This window comes from Magnolia sinica, chromosome 2 (assembly GCF_029962835.1).
Source record: "Magnolia sinica isolate HGM2019 chromosome 2, MsV1, whole genome shotgun sequence".
Taxonomy (NCBI): Eukaryota; Viridiplantae; Streptophyta; class Magnoliopsida; order Magnoliales; family Magnoliaceae; genus Magnolia; species Magnolia sinica.
In genome coordinates, this window is record NC_080574.1 from 68387201 (window position 1) to 68411164 (window position 23964).

At 39.8% G+C, this 23964-nt stretch overlaps 1 non-coding gene across 1 annotated transcript; it reads left to right on the forward strand.

Moving 5' to 3' along the window:
- Window positions 1–9877: 9877 nt before the first annotated feature.
- On the forward strand, window positions 9878–9984 carry LOC131238293 (small nucleolar RNA R71). Its single transcript, XR_009167697.1, has one exon. It is a non-coding gene; the product is annotated as a small nucleolar RNA R71 (small nucleolar RNA).
- The last annotated feature ends 13980 nt before the right edge of the window (window positions 9985–23964 follow it).

Consider the following 23964-nt stretch of genomic DNA (forward strand, 5'->3'; position numbering starts at 1 on the left):
AGAAGTTTAGACCCAAATCTCAAAATTTTTTGAAAGATAGTCAATGTTACAACCGTCTAGAATATGGGCACTTAGCAAATAGATGTCCTAAAAGGGACAAACCCAAGAAGAAGGGTATGTTGGCTACATGGGATGAATCATCTGATTCTGAAGGTTCTTCGGAATCAGAAGATTCTGAAACCGAGTCGGGTAATGAGGTTAAAGCTCTTATGACTCTAGCCAAATTCACATTTTCAGATAATGACTCTACAATTGAAGAAAATCTGAATAGTGAATGTGAAAATGAAGATGATCTTCAAGACGCTTACAATGCCCTATATAAGGAAAGTTGTAAAATTGTTATCAAACTTAAACTTCAAAAGAAAAGTTTTCTAAACTCAAAAAATGTTTTGAATCACTTGTCTTAGAAAATCACAAATTTCAGATTGTTTTGAAAAATCAAAATGCGATTTGGAATTCAAAACTCCCTAATCATTGATTTAAAATCTGAAATTGAGAAACTTAAAACTGAAGTATCTTCTCTTCTCGAGTTTAAAGGACACATGGAAATATGCCCAAGGTGATCCAAAGTTAGAGAAACTTTTATCCGGATCAAGAAAATGTGGCGATCGATCCGGTTGGGCTATGATAAAAATCTACCTCCTAAACAAAAGTATACTCCTATGTTTGTTAAAGGAGAGTCCTCAAACTCAAAAGGGAAAAGTACTTATTAAGATTTTTCTAGAAATTCAAAAACTTTTCAAAAACCTAGAAGCAGCCATGTCAACTTTAATCAGAAACGAAATCCACTAGCTGAAAAGATAGTTGATTTACTCAAGGAGCTCTTAAAATCTAACTCTATATGTCATTCCTACAAATATACACAAAAGAAGACCAACTATGTTCCTAAACCCAAAACAGTTATGAAATGGGTTCCTAAAGTTACCTGCTTGGTTGTTCACACTGCTTTCAAAGCAACAAGTCATTTAAAGTGGTACCTAGACAGTGGATGCTCCAGGCATATGACAGGTGACAAAGCTTTATTCACGGATCTGAAAGATATGACTGATGGTTCAGTCACATTTGGTGATGGTAGCAACTGCAAGATTATAGGCCAAGGTATGGTTCAACTTTTTAATCTTCATGTATTTAAAAATGTTTTATATGTTGAAGGCTTAAAACATAACTTGCTTAGTATATCTCAAATATGTGATAATAACCATAATGTTCGGTTTTCTAATCAAAGTTGTGAGATACTAAACAATAAGGGTTCTGTAATATTAACTGGACGTAGAACGTCTGAAAATTGCTATATTATTAGCGAATCCAGCTCATCTAATCAAACATGTTACATGGTCCATACAGACGAGACTGATTTATGGCACAAACGTCTTGGACATATACATTATCGAAATTTATATAGATTGAGCAAACAAGAACTTATAAGAGGTTTACTCAAACTTCAAAAATTAGATAAAATATGTGGTGAGTGCCAGATAGGCAAACAAACAAAGAACTCACACAAAAAGGTGAATTCAAATACCACATCAAGACCACTCGAACTTCTCCACATGGATTTGATAGGACCTACCAGAATAGAAAGTCGTGGTGGGAAAAAGTATATCCTGGTAATAGTTGATGACTTTACCAGATTCACTTGGGTAGTCTTCTTAAGGGATAAATCTCAAACCCTTGAAGAAGTAAGAAAAGTTTTCAAAATGATTCAAACTGAAAAATCTTCTCAAATCAGTAAAATTCGTAGTGATCATGGATTTGAATTTAAGAATAGCAATTTTGAGAAGTTCTGTACTGACCATGAAATATTACATGAATTCTCTGCTCCCAAAACTCCACAACAAAATGGAATTGTATAAAGAAAGAATAGGGTGCTTCAAGAAATGGCTAATGTCATGTTGAATAGCATGAAGCTCTCTAAAAATCTTTGGGCTGAAGCAGTCAACACAACTTGCTATATTATTAACCGAGTCTACACTAGCAAAGATAATAATAAAACGGCTTATGAATTGTGGTTCAATAAAAAGCCTACTGTTAAATACTTTCGAGTTTTTGGCAGCAAGTGCTATATTTTATGTGATCGTGAAAATTTGGGAAAATTCAATACGAAGAGTGATGAAGGTATTTTTCTAGGATATTCCTTAAATAGTCGAGCTTATAGGGTTCTTAACAAAAGGACTGGTGTGATTCAAGAATCCGTTAATGTTGTCATTGATGATCACTTAAACATGCCAATTTCTAATTCAGATAATGATGAAGTACTAATCATTGATAAACCTGATACTTCATCGAATCAAACTGATTCTGAGTTGAGGACTGTTAAATATCATCCAACCACACAAATTCTTGGAAACCCTCTCACCGGTGTTCGCACCCGTAGACAACTTGAGAATATATGTAATTATGTATGTTTTACATCCCAAATAGAACCATCTAACGTAAAAGAAGCTCTTGCTGATGAGAACTGGATTGTTGCGATGCAAAAAGAACTCAACCAATTCGTAAGAAATGGTGTTTGGTATCTCGTACCAAGACCTAAAGATAAACACATCGTTAGAACAAAATGGATTTTCAAAAATAAGTCTGACGAGTGTGGAAATATAATTAGAAACAAGGCTAAACTAGTGGTACAAGGTTATACTCAAATTGAAGGGATTGATTTCGATGAAACTTTTGCACCAGTAGCACGTCTTGAATCTATCAGACTATTTATATCCATTGCATGTTTTAGAAAGATAAAGATCTATCAGATGGATGTGAAAAGTGCTTTTCTAAAAGGCGATTTACACGAAGCATTCTATGTTGAACCCCCAATGGGATTTGAAGATTCCACAAAAACTAATTATGTATATCGGCTTAACAAGGCTCTTTATGGATTAAAACAAGCACCTAGGGCATGGTATGAGAAACTAACGAAATTCCTTTTAAGTCATAATTTTCCAATGGGATCTGTTGATAAAACTCTGTTTGTTAAAAAACATAATGATCATATCTTAATGGTGCAAATTTATGTTGATGATATCATTTATGGATTAACTTGTACTGACTTGACTACTGAGTTCAGATTTGATGAAATCACAGTTCAAAATGAGCATGGTTGGGGAATTGACTTATTTCCTTGGATTGCAAGTAAAGCAACAACCTGAAGGAATATTCATTTCTCAATCTAAGTATGCTTTGAATCTAATCAAGAGATTTGGATTTGAGAATGGCAAGAATTTCGATACTCCTATGAGTACTACCTCGAAACTCTCAAAAGACTCTAATGGTAAAAATGTTGACTCAAAACTTTATCAGTATGATTGGTAGTTTGTTATATTTAATTGCTAGTAGACCCGATATTTCTCTAAGTGTTGGTATTTGCGCAAGATATCAATCGATCCAAAAGAATCTCACTTGATTGTCAAGCGAATTATTAGATATGTCGCAAATCGTAAATCTCGGTCTCTGGTATCCTCATGAGACCAATGTCCAATTAGCTGGGTACTCGGATGCTGACTGGCTGGTAATCTAGATGATAGAAAATCAACCGGTGGTGGTTGTTTTTACATTGGAAATTGTCTAGTTTCCTGGTTTAGTAAGAAACAAAATTCTAGCTGAGTATATCGTAGCTGGTAATGCATGTACACAGCTTGTTTGGATGCAACGAATGCTAAGTGATTATGGAATTAAACAGGATTCTATGTTATTACATTATGATAATTCTAGTGCGATAAATATTTTAAAAAATCCTATTCAGCATTCTCGTACTAAGCACATTGACATTAGATTTCATTATATAAGGGAATTAGTAAAAGAAAAAGTTATATCTCTAGAATATATTCCTACCGAAGATCAACGAGCTGACATTTTCACAAAACCTCTCGATAAAAGCAGGTTCAAAAAGATGAAATTTGATATTGACATGTACATTTTAAAATGATTATTTATGCCTACTTGTATTATAGTGTATATATTTGCTAGATTGAATTCTAATTTTTGTATAATTTGCAAGAAATATGAATTTTTGGACATTCTTCGACCAATCGACCTTCGACCAGTCGTAGATATCCACGACCAGTCGTAGAACTTGGGAATCTCTTAAAATTTGGGAATTTTTGCTTTCTTCCTCATTCCGTTTTTTCTCTCTAAGGAGCTGAGCTTCGACTTGTCGAACCCATCTTTCATGTTCTTCAAGGTTAGTGTTCTAAATCACATTTTTCTTGCAGATTTGTGTCTAGATTGTTTACTTTTCAAGCTTTAAGCTTTGTATTTTGGATTTCATTGAGATTTGGGGTTTGGATTTTGAAAAATCTGTTTTGTGTAAACCCACTTCTTAATCCTTTGCAACTTCTTATTTCCTTGATATCCTTGTTGCAAATGGCTTCTAGAGGTAGAAAAACTACTTCCCGTGGTCCTTCTTCTTCCTCCAGATCGACCATTATCTCTAAGCGTCATCTTCTTGTTCCCAATGATGATCCATCTTATGTTAGGGACATTAGATTATGTAATGTTATTGTTGAACGTCCTGTTGATGTTAATCAAATTGCACCTTTTGACATCCTTCCTATGCTTGAAGCTGTAGGTTGGGTTAACTTATTACATTGGGATGGGCTGCATACCGGTCCATTGCCCAATCCATGTTTACATGTATTAGTGCTTTCTCACAGGATAATTTAACTTTTAAAATATCTACTAGAGAAGGGCCTTTTGACATTGATCGTCATTTAATTTCAGCCCTTATGGACATTCCTGTGAATGATGAGGGTATTCCTATCCATAACTTAACTGATAAACCCTCAATGTCTGAAAAACGCATGCTCACTAGAGACTTGTGCAACATGGATGTTCAATGGACTCAAAAAGGGAATGCGCTTTCCGCAAAGTATTTGTTACCCAAGTACAGAATTCTCCACAAAATCTTTATGTCTAATCTGTATCCTCGTTCGGGTAATAAATCTGACTTGACTTCGTTTATGGTTCGTGTTATCCATGCTATCTCCAATGGTACTCAAGATTTGTTTATCATCCTTAATCTGTCATTTCATTCGTCAGTTTAGACTCCATCCTGGTCATAGTGACATTCCTTTTGTCTATTTTATGTGTTAGTCAATATGCTGGTTGATGAGGCACCAATCCATCATCTGATCTTCAACAATTCTAATATCAATAAGATGAAGCTGGATCTACTTTCTGAACAAGGTGGTGGTGGTGGTGGTCATGAAGAAGCTGGTGATGACATTAATATGGATGACATTTTTGAGGAACTGGATTCTGACTCAACAAATGATCCAGATTTTGAACCATCTGATGTTGATGCTCGTCTGAGTGCATTAGAGGATAAAGTTGAGAATATAAATGTAAAGTTGGAAAACATGTCTGTTGCTCATGATTTACAATTCAAGTACATGCGCAAATATCTTAGGCGATTGAACAAAGGCATGCACCAACTTGATCCCTCTATTCCCGCTCCGTCATCTGGTTCTGGTTCTGACTAGTTTATATGAGACTTCTGGTCTGTAATAACTTTATAACTTAGCACTTGGTTTTTGAGTTGGATACTATCTATGTTTTATGCTGGATATTTATTCTATGTGAAGCTATGCTGAGTATCTCTATCATTGTTTTGCTATACTCTCATAACTCCTCATGTTTACTCTCATATATCCCTTTATTTAGTTCTCCTTTATTGTTGTTTCCTTTGTCATATTGTGACAAAAAGGGGGAGAATGGTTTGTTCTTAACGATGTGATTGTGAGAGGAGTAGCATTAGTTATGTTACTCAGGGGGAGTATGTTTGAACTAGTTGAATGAAACTGGTTGAATGTTGAATGTTGAATATTGAATATTGATTTGCAGTTGTTTTACTTTATGGTTCATAACTCTTTAACCAGTTGTTTTACTTTATGTTTATCTTGGTTATGTGTTTTGTCACTAATTTGACAAAGGGGGAGATTGTAAGTGCTATAGTTTATATCCCTGTCTGTTGTCAAATTTGTGGTGTCAAAATCACTATTATATATAACTTGCATAAGTGAAGCTCTCTCAAGGATCAACATTCATAAACAAGCTAAGCTCACAACAAGCAAAGCTCACAAGTACAAGGATCAATCTTGAATGCAAGAACTGCTCACAAGACAAGACTCAAGCTGCAAGACTTCAAGAAGAGTACAAGGCAGTTTGTAAAGAACTCAAGACACTTTCAAGATTGAACTACATCAAGATTTCAAGATTGAACTACATCAAGACTTCAAGGCTCATACTTCAAGGTCACTAGTTCCTAATGTTTCAATGTCCTTACTTCATGGTTGAGGTTTGACTGACCTTAGGTTGACCTTAGAAGTAGCTCACTTTAGATACATAAATCGAATGTTTATTTTACATAAGTTCGGTCTGTTCTTCGACTAGTCCTAGGCCTTCTTCGACTAGTCCTAGAGTTGTTTCGACCAGTCTAAGAAATTCCTCGATCAGTCGTGAGTTTGTTATAAATTTCAGATAAAATCTATTAGACTTCGACTAGTCCAGGAATCTGTTCGACCAGTCAAAGGAACAGTGTCGACTGCATCTTCAACCAGTTGAAAATCTTCGACTCAAAATCCAGTGATGTTTTTCAGGTTCTTCGACCAGTCGAAGGAGACCTTCGACCAGTCGAAGGTGACCTACGACCAGTCGAAGGAGACCTTTGACCAGTCGTAGAACGATCAAAGCTTATCGCGCCTGATTTTTCAAATATCTGTTATTGCTTCGACTAGTCGAAGAGCTCCCTAGACCAGTCAAAGACGCGATCTACTTACCTATAAATAGTGTACGAATCTCAGAAGAAACCATCGAATTAATTAGTCCATTCAAGCCAATCTTCGTCGAACTTCTGAGAGATAATTCTGTGCTTCATCTAAGCTAAGTGTGCTTATTTAATATTCTCTTTCCTTAGCTTTATTTAATTGATTTTGTTTCTGCTATTCCAATCTAATTTGATAAGAGGAATTATTATTCCCTTTCTTTGGAATCAAAATCAATTAAGGCAAGCCCTATTTGGTTTAATTTAAAATCTATTAGAATTAGAACCATTGTAATTGAGTACTGGACATTGAACTTGGACATTCAATCATCTACTCTGATTTGGTTCTAACGGGCTGCTACAACGAAGGAGATAATCAGGTATTTTACATTTAATTGTAAATTCCTTTCTGTTTTGGTTTCTTTCAAGATTTGCCAGAAAAATCTTGTTGTATTGGTAATCTGAGGAGAGTCAGGAAAACTCAGAAGCAAGGTTTTTTAATTGTGTAAGCCCACAGACAAAGACACAATTGTAAAGGTTTTGGGTGAACCTGGGAAAACCTATTTTGTTAGTGAACGCTAATATCCCCTATGTGAGGATATTAGGAGTGGAGTAGCATTCTGTGTGGCTGTTGTTTAATAGTTGGTGAACACACAGGCGAACCACTATAATCCCTTGTGTTGTGGTTGAATGATTTATACTTCTGATCTTTAATTATTCTTTTGTGGGATGTATGTATGGTGGTGAATGTTATAATCATTTAATTCAAGCATTGTGAGAATTTTGTAATAGTTTAGAATTTATTTTCTTCTATTCCTTTATCAGCTTGATATTCAATTTCCTTTAAAAGTTGTTCCAGCAAGGTTGCCCTGCCATTTTTATGGTGTATGGCTGTCCCTAAAACAATTCATTTGTGATTACAATTTATTTCAATTCAGTTTGTATTTATTTCTGTATTCCTCTTTGGTTTGAGATTTGATACAAAGATCTTTCTAGAAATAAGGTTGTCCTACCATAAACTCTGGTTTTTGGTGTAAGGTTGTCCTTAGAACAACATTTGTATCAACCTCTCAAGATCTGAATTTTGAGGTTATTTCACTTTCATGCATTGTGATTTATTTTGGCTATCATATTCTTTTTAATTCCGCCGTTATAAGTTTTATTTGGCATTGTCCTATTCACCCCCCCTCTAGGACATATAGCTAGGCCTTTTCACACACGCTGTGTACCAGACCAGATAAAGCAATTAAACCTATTTTGACCCACAATCTCCTTCTTCTCGGATCTGTTGCTGTAGGATGTCTTTTGGACGACTTTCGTGGGCCACCATCTCAATCTACATGATCGATTTAGACCACTCAGTTGAATCGAACGAACGGTCTAACCTAGACCATGAAAAATACACCAAGAATGCAAACAGAAACTGCCCTCGCCGTGCTGAACGTCTGAACCATTACCGTGTGATTAACTCGGTGGGCCACGCCCATAGGAAATCAAAACACTCCCTCCTAAGCTAAGATTTCTTAACGGAACTAATGGACGGCATGGATTTCTTAGACATTAGAGTGTGTGGACCCCATTGATGCCACCTAAATAGCTCGTCCGCAGTGATTCATAGGCTCAGGAAACCCGAAACAACCGGCCACCGTTGCACATTGGGCAGTCCAATATGGAATCAAGAACCCGATCCGAACCGTCCAAACATCCGTAATGAATGTCCCAACTCTGTCCAAGAAGGCATATTTGAAAATCTGGACGTTCCTTCATCCTAGATTCACGTCAAACGTAATAAGTTTATGCGTTTTCGCTGCACAAAAATAGAGGTGCGCAATCCGGTTCTGCTGCGAATTGCATTGCGGGAACAGAGTCTATTATTTAACTCTAGCCGACCTATAGATAGAAATCCTATAAAGGGGAGACAAGAGAGAGAGAGAAAGAAAATTGGACGGTGGGAGAGGAGGAAGAACGTGAGCAAGAGGGGAGAGGGAGATAGAGAGAGGATCGGCTGACTCCATCTAGACTTTTTTTCTTCCCTTTTTCTAAACTCTTTTTGTAATTTATTTTTCTTAAGAGATTTTAGTTTAATCATGTTTATGATTGGCTAAACCTCTTAGCTAAGGCTAAGAGGTGAAACTTGTAGCGTGATGGGTTGTTTTCGATTACTTTAATTCATGTGTTGAACTATCTTTAATTTTAGTTTGATTATAAGAAATACTTTTAGTTTTTAATGATTTGTTGTGACTTAAATTATAATGGATCTATGATAGCTTTGAGTATGTTCTTTTTATTGAGATTGTGAAATTAGGAAATCCTGTTGTTCACCACAGTCTCCTGGGCATGGTAGGATGATGGAATCTTCCCTAACCATCACAATTCTCCCAGATTGGTTGTGGATTAGTAAATTCTATTGTTTGCTTTATCTCATAGGCATGGTTTTGTGATGGAATCAATTCTAGTTCTCAAACCTCTCATCCATTGAGAACTAAAGCAAAGGAAGTTCAGATTTGATTTTGTTGAGATATCTCCCAATTGGATAAGATGGGACTCTGATTCCAACTATGTCATTGAATCAAGCATACATCTCCCTGATCTCTACAAGTGGATCCTTAAAAACCCTAGTTTCCCGCCTTTGAATTTACAAGTTTTAGTTAAATAATTCACAACTACTCTCTCAAATATTCCAGATTTAGTTTTTCATCTTCTTCTAGTTATAGTTCTAGTTGCTTTCAGAAGACGCACAAGTTCAGTCCCTGTGGATTTGACCTCGGTCTTATTGAGATTATTACTACATCGCAACCCTACACTTGGGTTTGTGAACACTTAGCCTTATCCTTCTTAAGTTCCATGGCCTCGAGTTTCCTTGTGAGACTAGCCACTTTAGCATTTATATCATCTTCCTCTTTCAAAAGATATATTCCATCCTTCTTCTTTGATTAAGTGGGCTTCAAAGTGGTGCTAGGTTTTGGGGAGATGTCCCATGATTGTGTGTTTTCAGTAAGCTTGTCAAAATAAACCCAGATCATCGACATCTTTGTTCATGAATTCCCCATTGCACATTGTCCCGACTAATTAACACATGGAAGATGTCAGCCCATCGTAGAGAAACTTGCTATACGTGATGTTTCAAAACCGTGTTGTGGGCATGAACTAACAAGATCCTTGAACTGCTCCCAACATTAGAAGAATGTTTCATCTTCCTTTTAGGGGAAGTTCATGATTGACTTTCTGAGGGTGTTCGTTTTATGATATGTGAAAATTTTCTTAATAAACTCCCTGGTCATGTTGTTCCATCTGCCAATCGATCATGGATGTAGTGAGTGCAACCGTGTCTTAACCTTTTCTTTTAAAGAGAAGGCAAAGAGTTTCATCTTGACCATGTCCTCAGACACGTCGGGAAAGTATAAAGTGGCTATGATCTCATCAAACTCTTTCAAGTGTAAATATGGATTTTCATATTTAAGTCCATGGAATTTTGAAAGGATTTGGATCACCCCTAACTTGATGTCCATATTCCCTATATTTTCTGGAAAAAACATACATGAAGGTGTGCTCACCCCGGCGGTTGCAAGAAATCTCATAGAGTACGAGGCGGGGGTGCATTCCGCACTTCGTTTTCATCTTGCATTTCCTCAACTGTAGGTTAAGGTTGATTTACATCCATAACTTTCACTGACCTAGAGGATCTCAAGTGGCGTCTAATCTTGTGATGGATAGTCAAACTTTCGACTAATCCTCCTTCACTCAAGAAACATAGAGTGTTGTCACGGACCCACCTGGGCATGAAACACTCACCCCTTAAGTTCAGAATTTAATCTAACCCTGAGAAGAAAGAAAACAAAAAGCAATAAGAAATGTAAAAAAGAAAGAGAGAGAATTAGAAAGAGGTTACCAGATTGGAGATCTCTATGTTAGGATGCTAAAAAATAGAAAAACAAATTAGTTTCTAAAAACAATGCAGAAAAAATTCCTAACCTAAAAATAAAATAGAAAATAAAACCTAATCTTATCATAATTATAACACTTCTTAAGTTTAGAAAAGCGTAACCGTAGTCCCTGGAACGATGCCAAAAACTTGTTCACAACCCTAAGTGTAGGGTCATGGTGCAGTAATAATCTCAGTGAGACCGAGGTCGAATCCACAGGAACTAATCTCGTATGTTTCTGAAAGTAACTAGAAATAGAACTAAAAGAGGATGTAAATCTAAATTTGAAATATTTGGAAAAAGAAACGTTGAATAAGGTAATTGAAAATTATAAATTTAAAGGTGGGAACTAGGGTGCCAAGGATCCACTTATAATTATTAGGATGCTACCTTATTCTATTCAAGAGACCTAACTGGAATTAGAGTCCGATCTTATCTAGTTGGAGAAAGAGATGATCAAATCTCTGAACTTCTCATTGATCCAGCCTCAATGGAGGAGAATTGTGAAATTGGAAGGGTTTCTGTCACCATACCATGCCCAAGGGACAATGGTGAACAACAGGATTTACCAATCCCACAATCTTAAAGAGGAAAAGAAGATATTCAAAGCTATCGCAGATCTATTGTAATTGGAATCACAACAAACCATCAAAAACTGAAAATAATCCTTAAAATCAACTAGAAATCAATGAAGTTCAGCATAAACTTGAATCAAAGCAATGTAAACATCCCAATCATGCTACAAGCTTCACCTTTTAGCCCTATCTTAGAGGTTTAGCCAACCATAGTCATGATTGAACTAAAGTCTCTTAAGAAAAGCATAAAAACTACTAAGAAAGAAGAAGAAAGACTGTTGGCGACGGCTCTCCACCCTTTAGCTCCACTCCTTAAACCCTAGATGATGCGTAGGAATGTTATAGGGACTCCTATTTATACTTGTGAAGCTCCACCTTACGCACTGACTTAGAATTTCCACAATTCATTGTGAACTACCTCAATTTATGCAGTCCATAGCTTTTCCGCATTACCCTTCAGTCGGATAGAAGTTAGGTTAGGTTAGACCGAATTAAGATTGAAAATCGCATTTTCTCGCTGGTTAATTTTGCGCGATTTGGGTTGCACCGAAATCGCATTTGAAGTTTATGTGCAGAGTACTTAAGTGGGAGTGAAATTGGCTTAGGTGAGATTGAATTAAGCCTAAAAATCTTGATTTCTTGCTGGACTGTTTTTTGCAATTTTGGTCGGACCGAAGTTGGCTTAGGTGGGATCGAATTGTCTAATTTTTCTTTTGTTTAACTTGTGCTTTTGCCAGTCTTTTCTCCATCCTTTGCACTTAGTTTCCTTGGATCTTTGGCATGTAAAATCTTCATTCTTGGTCTCCTAAGATCCATCTTTTGCCTTAGTGATTCTTGAGCATTAAATCCATGCTTTTAGAATTCTTTTCAATCCAAGCTCTCAGATTCACCTTGCAACACAAACATGTATAAAATATTCCATTAAGCAGTATCATGCTCATAAAACCAAGATATAAATGAGGAAAAATATGCAATATTTGACACTCAACACCGATCTCACTAAATTCCTAGCCACTAAATTTAGTGCCGACAGCCTCTATAATACCCCATTATCAGCTCCTAACTCGTATACAGTGGGTTTTGATCCTTGTACCCCACAAGGAGGATTTTCACGGTGATTTATTTTATAAAGGAGCATAATCACAAGTGTACCCAACTTACAAAACATCATCACCACATATCCACTAACATAATCTTTGAGTACATTACTGAAAGAAAAATACATGATATAACAAAACTCCAAAAGATCAGGCACATGCTCTTACCTTAATATTGTTATGGTCTGTATAGCATGCACATAATAAACGTGCATAAGCTTACCAAGAAGCTTAGAGAGTGCGTGCATGTGTGTGCAATGCATGTGCCAAGCATACAAATGTCATAGTAAGTGAAAGTGATGGACGGTTAAACTAGCAAGTCCATAAATGATGTTAGTCATTCCTAGGCTATGCAATGCAATGCCTATGTGGCAGAATGTCATATGCTAGAGATGCAATGCAAACATGCTAATCCTCGACTAGTCCAGATATCATAACAGTTCATCATTAGGAATATCACCAGGGTCTAGTACACTCCAACACTGGCTACCACCCCATCGCGTGCATGACCAAGTGAGTGGAAGAGACATCACTATCCACCTTGCTAGTGGTATGCCAATGCCCACTTGGCTCGTTGATAGCGGACCCATTTACTAACTGGCCAAACTCAACCTAGCTTACAGCCTTCTACCCTTGGGCAGATAAGGTCACACCCCTACTGGCCACAACAATGTGGGAGATGTGGCCTACTGGTATTTGGCACTCAGGTGCTCATGTTATCCACTTGATCTTGACGTTGAAGCATCCTAGTTGTACCATAAGGGTTTAGAGACTTTCACCCAAGGACATCCACAACGCCCTAATGATAGAATAGATATTTTCGGTATCTAATCCAACCATCCACGATATGCCTGTGGAGGCCATAACCCTGATGTCGTTAGGGTTTAAAGTGATTGTGACATGAGAGATGCGAAATGCATGAGTCATGCCATCTAAGTCATGCACCAAACCAATGCGTACTGCACGATCATGTGGGCCAAACCTATCTCATATGGGGTCCCCTATGTATCATAAGCCCAAAGGTGTATGCTATGATCAATCATCATCCACAACATGCATATAAATGATGTGCATGGGCATATATATGCGCATGATATCATTATATTAAGTATGTTATTATTGTGTCCTATCAGGTTAAATACATCAACATGTTATCGGGTATCTAGTTGTACAGCCTTGTGCCTTTGCTAATGAATATATATCTTCTTGAGAAAAAAAAAAAACATTAGCATGTTATCATACTTATCATGAGATAATCGGCTTTAATTGGCACATCATAAAAAGTGAGAGCCACACGATAAAATCCACTATAAATACAGAAGTCTATGTGGTGTGGCCCATGTTAGACTAACATTAGCTCCTTATGTAACCTGCATGGCATAAATAAAATACATATAACAAGGGGGGTCCATTAGGAATGACCTGGATGTACACCTATACGTACAATATGTATGCCACTAGGCTACCAATCTATTTGGGCACATGGCTCAATGATGGTGACCCAAAATAATCAGATTATTAATGACATCACTTAATTACTTTAATAGGATGATTTACATCATCTGAGTCTTAGGATTATAGATCATTGGTTAGTCACTAGGATATGATCCTATACTTATGGCCCATATGAGTCTTATAATTTATGTTCACAACCCCAAGTGTAGGGTCGAGATGTAGTAATAACTCGATGAGACCGAGGTCAAATCCACAAGGACTATACTTGCATGTATTCTAAAAGTAAGTATAAGTAGAATCAGAAATAAATAAAAATCTGGAATACTTGAGAACAATTATGAATAAATCATTAATCATAAAATGGAACTAGAGTGCCTGGGATCTACTTAAAGCTATTAAGATGCTACCTTACTTGATTCAACAAAACACAACTGGAATCAAAGTCCCATCCTATCCAATTAGAAGACAAAACAGTTGAAGCACAATCTGAACTTCTCGTTGAAAGAGTTCACACATGATGAACCATTGTTGAGATGATTGGAAGGGAATTCAACAATCCACCATGCCCGAGAGACAATGGTGAATCACGAATTTTACCAATCTCAACAATATCAAAATAAATAAGAAGATATTCAAACCTATTGTTGAGACTCAAATATTGCTTATTTAACCCTTCAATTATATTAGTTTTCTTAGCATTTAATTGATAATTTGATTTAATTATATATGTTTTTGTCATGCGAGGTGATTCGGGAGCTTATGATGAATATGCACTTGAAAGGATGGATTTAGAGCTCAAAAGAAGATAGTGAAAAATTGAAGATTTGGAAGTCATTAATGAAGAGTTTGAAATTGTGGTTTAGACCGCTATAGTAGAAGTATGGAATAGTCCAAGGGTCCTAGAGGGGGTGAATAGGACTTTTCAAATATTTTGTCAATATAAATATCTTAATTGCCTAACACAATCTATTTACCAATTAAACTGAGTAAGGCAATCATAACTCTAAAGGCTTCCAAGCCTATAAAGGATCTAATTGCATAGGCTACTCAAGATCTGCAAATAGAGTAACTAGCCTATAACATTGTGAACTTGTGTGTAGAATGTGCTACCAATCAATCTTAAGCATTCAAACATATATAAACAAGATTAAACAAATGTGCAAATGACAATTCTAAAGATAAGGATGTATAGTGGTTTGGCTATGTGCCTACTCCACTCCTGATAACTACACTCTCTTCTAGAGTGTGTCCGATTTCACTATCACTAGTTTTAAAATAGGTTCACCAGAAACCTTTATAGCCCTACATAAAGGACTCAACAATTTATGCTCTTCACATGAGCAAAGGTCCTCCACTAAAAACCCATGTTCAGGCGCCACGGCCAAGGTCCCACACTAGGCACCTATATTTAGGCCTTGTGACAAAGGACCCAAAAAGCACTTACTTTTAGGCCCCACGACCAAGGTCCCACAATAGGCACCTATGTTTAGGCACACAGGCTAAGGTTCCACAATAGGCACCAACGATTTAGGCACATAGGCCAAGGTCCCACACTAGGAACCTACACGAGTTTGTTGATAGTAAACTCTTAGACTCAATCCTACACGAGAATAGAGACTAACTTGTAGACTCTTAACAATGACACTTATTAGATTGAGTCCTCTTTTATAGCTTGCTTTGGGTTACTTGATCTTTGCTCTCTCTAGATTGAATCAGCTCCTAGATGCTCCCTTAATCGCTATGTTGTAGTTTGCCTATTGTTTCAGCTTCATTGCCATGCCCCAAACTCGTACACCGTGCTCACAAAATACCTGATCTCCGAATTTGGTACCGATAGCCTTCGTAGTACCTCATTCTCGGCTCTCAGCACCCATACGCCCGATTCTGATCCTGGCATCCTACAAGGAGGATTTTCAAACATACATTTATCTCGTAAAAACTTTAACCACAAGTTTACCCAAATCACAAAGGCAACACCATCATCACATATCCACTAATATAAATAGTTGATCATAGTACTGAAGGGGAAATACATATATCGATAATTAAAGCTCCAAAAGATAGCTGCACGCTCCAAGCTCAACTCTGTTGCGACCTAACGTCACCTACACGCATCTATCATGCTTAAGCTTATAGAAAGCTTAGAGGGTGGTGTAAGTGTGTGCGCAAGATAAGTGTCAAGCACACAAATATCAGCGTAAGAAAGAAACTGACAAGGCTAACAGTCATTCAATATCAGAGTATGCAATACAGATCGGTTATGCAATACAGAGTCATACTGAGCCAAATATCAGATATTGAGGATGTAATACAATATGCAGATCTTAGCAAGTCCATAATACCATTAACCTTATTCAGGCTATGCAAAATAAAAGCATAGTAAACCAAATGCTATGTGCTGAGGATGCAATGTAATATGCAGTGTAAATGAAATGAATAAGCTAGAGAGTGAAGTCAGGATGATAGTACGTAGTATCGCAGGCTATGGGGTCCGTCACAAGGGACTTTTATCTAAACCAGTCTCATACCTAAATTTGGATAGCCAGACTCAATGTGGTAAACTCTTAATCTCAGGTTGGTTGCGTGCCCCAACCAAAATCCTGATCATTGCGAAGGTACACATAACAAATTAGTTGCGCACCACCAGCCTGAGTGGATAGTGAATGAATGAATGAATGACGGAGTAAAATGATGATTATGTAAATATATGTACCGTACATCTCTAGGATCATCACCGAGGTCTATTACACTCTATGGCAGCTTGCCACCCCTATCCGAGCGCAATTGGGTAAGTGAAAGATACCTCACTATCTGCCTACCAATATTGGGCCCGACTCGTCGATAGGAGACCCATTCCTGAAGATGGTCAAACTCAACCTAGATATTACCCCCTCACTTAGGCGAGTAAGGTCACACCCCCTTCCAACCAACCATGACACAATGGGAGATGCGACCTACTGGTATTGAGCCCTCATGCACTTATGTATATCCACTCGGTCTAGACGTTGGAGTGTCCCCTGGCCTTGGGAGTTTAGGGATTTTCACCTAGGGACATCTATCACGCCCATATGCTAGAACAAAACATTTTCAGTGTCACATCTGGCCATCCATGACAGGCTAATGGAGGCTACGACCTTGATGTTGGTGGGGCATACGATGGTTGTATCACAAGATGGAGATGCATGAATCATACCATCTAGTCATGCAACAATCCTACCCATACCGCGTGATCATGTGAGAAACTCCACCTATCAGAGAGTCCCATAATAATCCGCCCAATGGCATGTGTTATGATCAATCACTCCTCATATCAAGCACACATATGATGCGCATGGACATGGATCGTGAAGCTAAACTAAACATGTTATATGATGATGATGAACTCTCCTCATATCAAGGATGAGTCTCGACGGCTTACTCTTATCAAGAATGGGCCTAACGATCTTGGGGGCCCAGCGGTTTGGGTTACCCCACTAAGGGGAGGTGAGAATAAGCCTAACAATGGGCCCTAGGGAGAGTTACGATGTGGACATTTAACCATCATTACTCTTACAATGTGGACATCAAACCATCATTGCTCCCAAGGCATGGCCCATCATAAACATCATTACATACATCATGGTGGAATCACACACATCACATCGGTCCTCATGTACATCACTTTGGGCCTCACACAAGGGCCCCACATACATCATATTAGGCCTCACTCATGGGTCTCACATGCATCGCATTGGACCTTATACAAGGGCTTCATAGACATTGCATTGGGCCACATCCCATGGGCCTTAAATATATCACAATAGGTCATGTCCCATGGGCCTTGAATACATCACAATGGGCCACATCCATGGGATTCTCATAAATCACATCGGGCCTCATCATATGGTCCAATATACATCACATCGGGCCTCATACAATCATAATGGGCCACATACAATTATGATGGGCCTCATATAATCACAATGGCCTCATACAATCACAATGGGCCTCATGCAATCACACAATGGGCCTCATACGATTACGATGGGCCTCATATAATCACAAGGGTCTTATACAATCCTAATGGGCCTCAAGCAATCACACAATGGACCTCATACAATTATAATGAGCCTCATATAATCACACAATGGGCCTCATACAATTAAGATGCGCCTCATATAATCACATAATAGGCCTCATACAATTACGATGGGCCTCATATAATCAGAATTGGGCCTTACACAAGGGTCTCATACAATCACATGGGCCTTACACATCGTAATGGCCCACATCTCATGAGCCTCTTAAATCACAGTGGGCTACATTACACGGTTCTCATATACATCATAATGGGCCTCTCACAGAGGCCTAATATACATCACAATGGATCGCTCACACGGGCCTAATATACATCACAAAGGGCCACATCGCCTGACCCCCGAATGCATCACAATTGGCCTCATCATTAAGGCCCAATATACATCACAATGGGCTGCATCACATGGGCTTCACATACATCACAATGGGCCGCATAACATGGGCTTCACATACAACACATCGGGCCTCATGAAATAGCCCATATGGCCTAAAAAAATAGCTGGGCTGAGTGCTTATAATACATACATCAAAGTGGGCTAGTGCACCACAAAATGGACCTAATGGGGTAGCCCATAACCCAGGAAAGACGGATGGGCAGCCTGGATATACAACGCATTCATCAGGGTGGGCCGCTGCCCTGGGCTGTGTGAATATACAACACATAAATCACGGTGGCCCCACATCCCATGTGGACGGTTTGGATAAAACACGTACGGCATGGTGGGCCCACGTCCAGTGGACTGGACAGTGCTTATAAAACACATACATCGTGTCTGGGCCCCACTTCTTGGACGGACGGTGTGGATAGACCACAACATCAAGGTGGGGGTCCATATCCCACGTGGCTGGACCTGACGGTGTGGGAAAACACATATATCATAGTCCCACGTGGGACCCATGGTCCGGAAGGACGGCCTAGATATACAATACATATCTCGAGGTGGGTCCACATGTCTAACATGATGGATGGTCGGATATAGAATACATACATCAAAGGGGCCCACCATCCTCGGTAGATGGACGGTGTAGATATAACAATATCTCAAGGTGGGCCCCACCCCACACGTGCAGCACGTGTGGGTGGGTCCTATGCCCAAAAAAAGGGGGAAGGATGGTGGATATAGCAATACCTCATGATCAGTCCCATTGCTAACATTGATACAATAGCTATATAGTTGGTGTGGAGTACTCCTGCCAACCTGCTTGCCACCACCCATCATCTATCACAGTCGTCCCCACGGATGGACTGTTGGATGAAACAATACATCTGGTGGGTCCCACCGTCCTTGCTGGACGGTGTGGACACCACACATTAAGGTAGGCCCCCACGTCTAAATGCACGGTAATGGTATCACACACACATCAAGGTGGGTCCACACGTGTGGCCCACCAGCTTGGAGAAAGCTGACATTTGTGTTTTCTCTCCGTCCAAACCCTAGCGTCTGGACAGTCTGGATGCAATACATGCATCAGGTGGGTTCACATGGTGGCCCACCAATCAAACTAAAATTTATGTATTGCCTTCGACCAGGCCCCACCGTGATTGCTGGACATACATCAACTTAGACAGTAAAGGCATCCGTGCTGTCGGATGGTCCAGATCCACCACACATGCTCGTTAAGTGGGCCATCAAAACATGGGGGAGAGAGAGAGAGAAATGCCGTGCGATGGAGGGCTCCGCCACTATAAGCCCTCCCTTCCATGCATTACAAAACATACATCGAGTGGGTCCCAAATCATGTGGGCCTTAAATCAAAAATCAAGATCTAGTGCTATAAACACCCACCAATTTCTCTCCTTCTTAGCTCCTTGGAATGCTATGCTCCTACGCTCTCTTTGATGGTGGAAGATGAGGATTGAAAGGTGGAGATGTGAGATTAGGGGGTAGGAAGTGGGCCACACCTAACTTCTCCTTGGGAAGCTTGGACGGCTGCTCTATCTTAGCCTGCTTAGGAAATGGATTGAGAGTGAGAGAGAGAGAGAGGTGATGGGATGAAAGGGGATGGGTGAGTGATGTGTGAGGGTTGACTTTAGAGGAGAGAGGTCTAGGTTGCCATGCCTTATTGGTGAGAGAGGGATGGGCTTGGTATGGGTTGTACTTTGATTGATTGATGTGATGTTTAGGTAGAGATTCTCTCAAAATTCACAACGTGCGGCGTTTTCCTCGAAATGAACATAGGCCCACAACTCCTGGCCTTAGTATCACATTGGTGTGCAAGACGCGGGGTTAAAACCGTGATGACGGCGCGGTTGCAATAGTACAAGTCTCGAGTTGAGCCGACTTAGATCTACGGGATGTGACTTAGGGTCATGCACAAATACCAATTACAGGTCACGAGTTGTCAAAATTTGAAAGAGAGGATCGCGAAAGTCTAAGGAATGGTACAGACTAGGATATGGGCCTTACAACTCTCCTCTCCTAATAAAAAATTCATCCTTAAAATTTACACTATTACGCAACTAGACATAACTTATAAGGCAAAGGAGGAGAAATCATAGCATTATATACATCGAAAATAAAATAAAATCAAATAGCACTTGCGAATCTTAGGCACTTACTCTTAAGACCCCTCATCTACACTATGATGACCTTACTGATCCTCGAATCTCAGTTAGAAATGATCGAGACTGGAATACTATGTAGCCTCATAATCTCAATGGTAGGGAGCTATATCAGAAAGTTTCTAAGTTATTCGAACTCAGGGACCTAATCATTTTAAGTTCTCAACAATCATAAAGTGTAGGATAGCTATCAGAAGATATGTGATGTTTTCCCCAGGTATTCCCAAGTTATGCTCTGATACCAACTTCTTCACGCCCTAAACTAGGAAATCGGGCTCACAAAATTTCTGATCACCGAATCCGGTGCCGACAGCCTCCGTAATACCCCATTCTCGGCTCCCAACGCCCATACGCCAAATTCTGATCCTGGGATCCTACAAGGAGGATTTTTCAATGTACATTTATCTCGTAAGAAGCATAACCACAAGTTTACCCAAAACACAAAGGTAACACCATCATCACATATCTACTAATATAAACAGATTATTACAGTGTTGAAGGGAAAATACATATGTCGATAATCAAAGCTTCAAAAGACAGCTGCATGCTCTAAGCTCAACACTGTTGTGACCTAACACCACCTGCACACATCTATTGTGCATAAGCTTATAGAAAGCTTAGAGGGTGGTGTAAGTGTGTGTGCAAGATAAGTGTCAAGCACACAAATATCAGCGTAAGCAGAATACTGGCAAGGCTAACAGTCATTCAATATCAGAGTATGCAATGCAGATCGGCTATGCAATGTGGAGTCATAGTGAGCCAAATATCAAATATTAAGGATGCAATACAATATGTGATCCTGGTAAGTCCATAATACCATCAACTTTATTCAGGCTGTGTAAAATAGAAGCATAGTAAACCAAATGCTATGTGCCGAGGATGTAATGCAATATGCAGTATGAATGAAATGACCAAGCTGGAGAGTGAAGTCGGGATGATAGTATGTAGTATCGCAGGCTATGGGGTCCATCATAAGGGACTTCTATCCAAATCAGTCCCATACCTAAATTTAGATAGCCAGACTCAATGTGGTAAACTCCTGATCTCAGGTTGGTTGTGCGCCCCAACCAAAATCCTGGTCATTGTGAAGGTATGCAGAACAAATTAGTTGCACACCACCAGCCCGAGTGGATAGTGAATAAATGAATGAATGAGTAAAATATTGAGTATGCAACTCCTGATCAATAAGTTCACATATTAGTACCGTACATCTCTGGGATCATCACCGGGGTCTAGTACACCCTATACCAGGTTGCCACCCCTATCCGAGCGCACAACTTAGTAAGTGGAAGAGACCTCACTATCTACCTGCCAATATTGGGCCCGCCTCGTCCATAGCGGACCCATTCCTTAAGCTGGTCAAACTCAACCTAGATATTGACCCCTCACTTAGGTAGGTAAGGTCACACCCTGTTCCAACCGACCATGACATATTGGGAGATGTGGCCTACTAGTATGCGGCCCTCATGCGATCATGTATATCCACTTGGTCTATACGTTAGAACATCCCCTGGCCTCGGGGGTTTAGGGATTTTCACCTACAGACATCTATCACGCCCATATGCTAGAACCAAATATTTCTGATGTCCCATCTGGCCATCCACGACATGCTTGTGGAGGCCATGACCCTAATGTCACTAGGTTGTACAGTATTCATATCACAAGATGCGAGATGCATGAATCATATCATCTAATCATGCAGCAATCCCGCGCATACTGTGCACTCATGTGGGCAACTCCTCGTATCAGAGAGTCCCATAATAATTTGCCCAATGGCATGTGCTATGATCAATCACTCCTCATATCAAGCATGTATATGATGCGCATGGACATGGATCATGAAGCTATATTAAGCATGTTATATGATGATGATGTACTCTCCTCATATCAAGTATAGGCCTTGATGGCCCACTCATATCAAGAATGGGCCTAACGATCATGGGGGCCCAACGGTTTGGGTTAGCCCACTAAGGGGAGGTGAGAATAAGCCTGACAATGAGCCCTAGGGAGAGTTACAACGTGGACATTTAACCATCATTTCTCTCACAATGTGGACATCAAACCATCATTGATCCCACGACATGGCCCATCATAAACATCGTTACATACATCATGGCAGAATCACACACATCACATAGGTCTTCATGTACATCGTTTTGGGCCTCACACAAGGCCCTCACATACATCGCATTGGGCCTCACCCATGGGCCTCACATGCATCACATTAGGCCTCATACAAGGGCCTCATATACATCACATTGGGCCACATCCCATGGGCCTCAAATATATCACAATGGGCCATGTCCCAATGGCCTTGAATACATCACAATGGGCCACATCTATGGGCTTCTCATACATCACATCGGGCCTCATCATATGGGCAATATACATCACATTGGGCCTCATAAAATCACAATGGGCCATAATCAATTACGATGGGCCTCATATAATCACAGTGGCCTTATACAATCACAATGGGCCTCATGCAATCTCACAATGGGCCTCATATAATCACAATGGCCTCATACAATCCTAATGGGCCTCAAGCAGTCACACAATGGGCCTCATATAGTTACGATGGGCATCACACAATGAGCCTCATATAATTACGATGGGCCTCATATAATCACACAATGGGCCTCATATAATCACATAATGGGCCTCATATAATCACAATTGGGCCTTACACAAGGGTTTCATACAATTAAAATGGGCCTCATCACATGGGCCTTACACATCGCAATATACATCACATCGGGCCTCATGAAATAGCCCATACCACAAAATGGGCCTAATGAGGCAGCCCATAACCCAAGAAAGACGGATGGGCAGCCTAGATATACAACGCATTCATCAAGGTGGGTCGTTGTCCTGGGTAGTGTGAATATACAACACATAGATCACGGTGGCCCCACGTCCCACGTGGACGGTTTGGATAAAACACGTACGGCATGGTGGGCCCATGTCCGGTGGACTAGATAACATTGATAAAACATGTACATCATGTCTAGGCCCCACTGCTTGGACGGACGCTGTGGATAGACCACAGCATCAAGGTGGGGGGTCCACGTCCCATGTGGCTGGACCGGACGGTGTGGGAAAACACATACACCATGGAGTCCCACGTGGGACACAAGGTCCGGACAGACGGCTTGGATATACAATACATATCTCGAGGTGGGTCCACATGTCCAACCTGATGGATAGCCAGAAATAGAATACATACATCAAAGGGGCCCACCATCCATGGCAGATGGACAGTGCAAATATAACAAAACCTCAAGGTGGGCCCCACCCCACACGTGCAACACGTGTGGGTGGGTCCCATGCCCCAAAAAAAGAGGGGAAGGACGGTGAATATAACAGTACCTCATGATCAGTCCCATTGTTAACGTTGATACAATAACTATATAGCTGGTGTGGGGTACTCCAGCCAACCTGCTTCCCACTGTCCATCATCTATCACTATCGTTCCCACAAATGGACGGCTGGATAAAACAATACATCTGGTGGGTCCCACCGT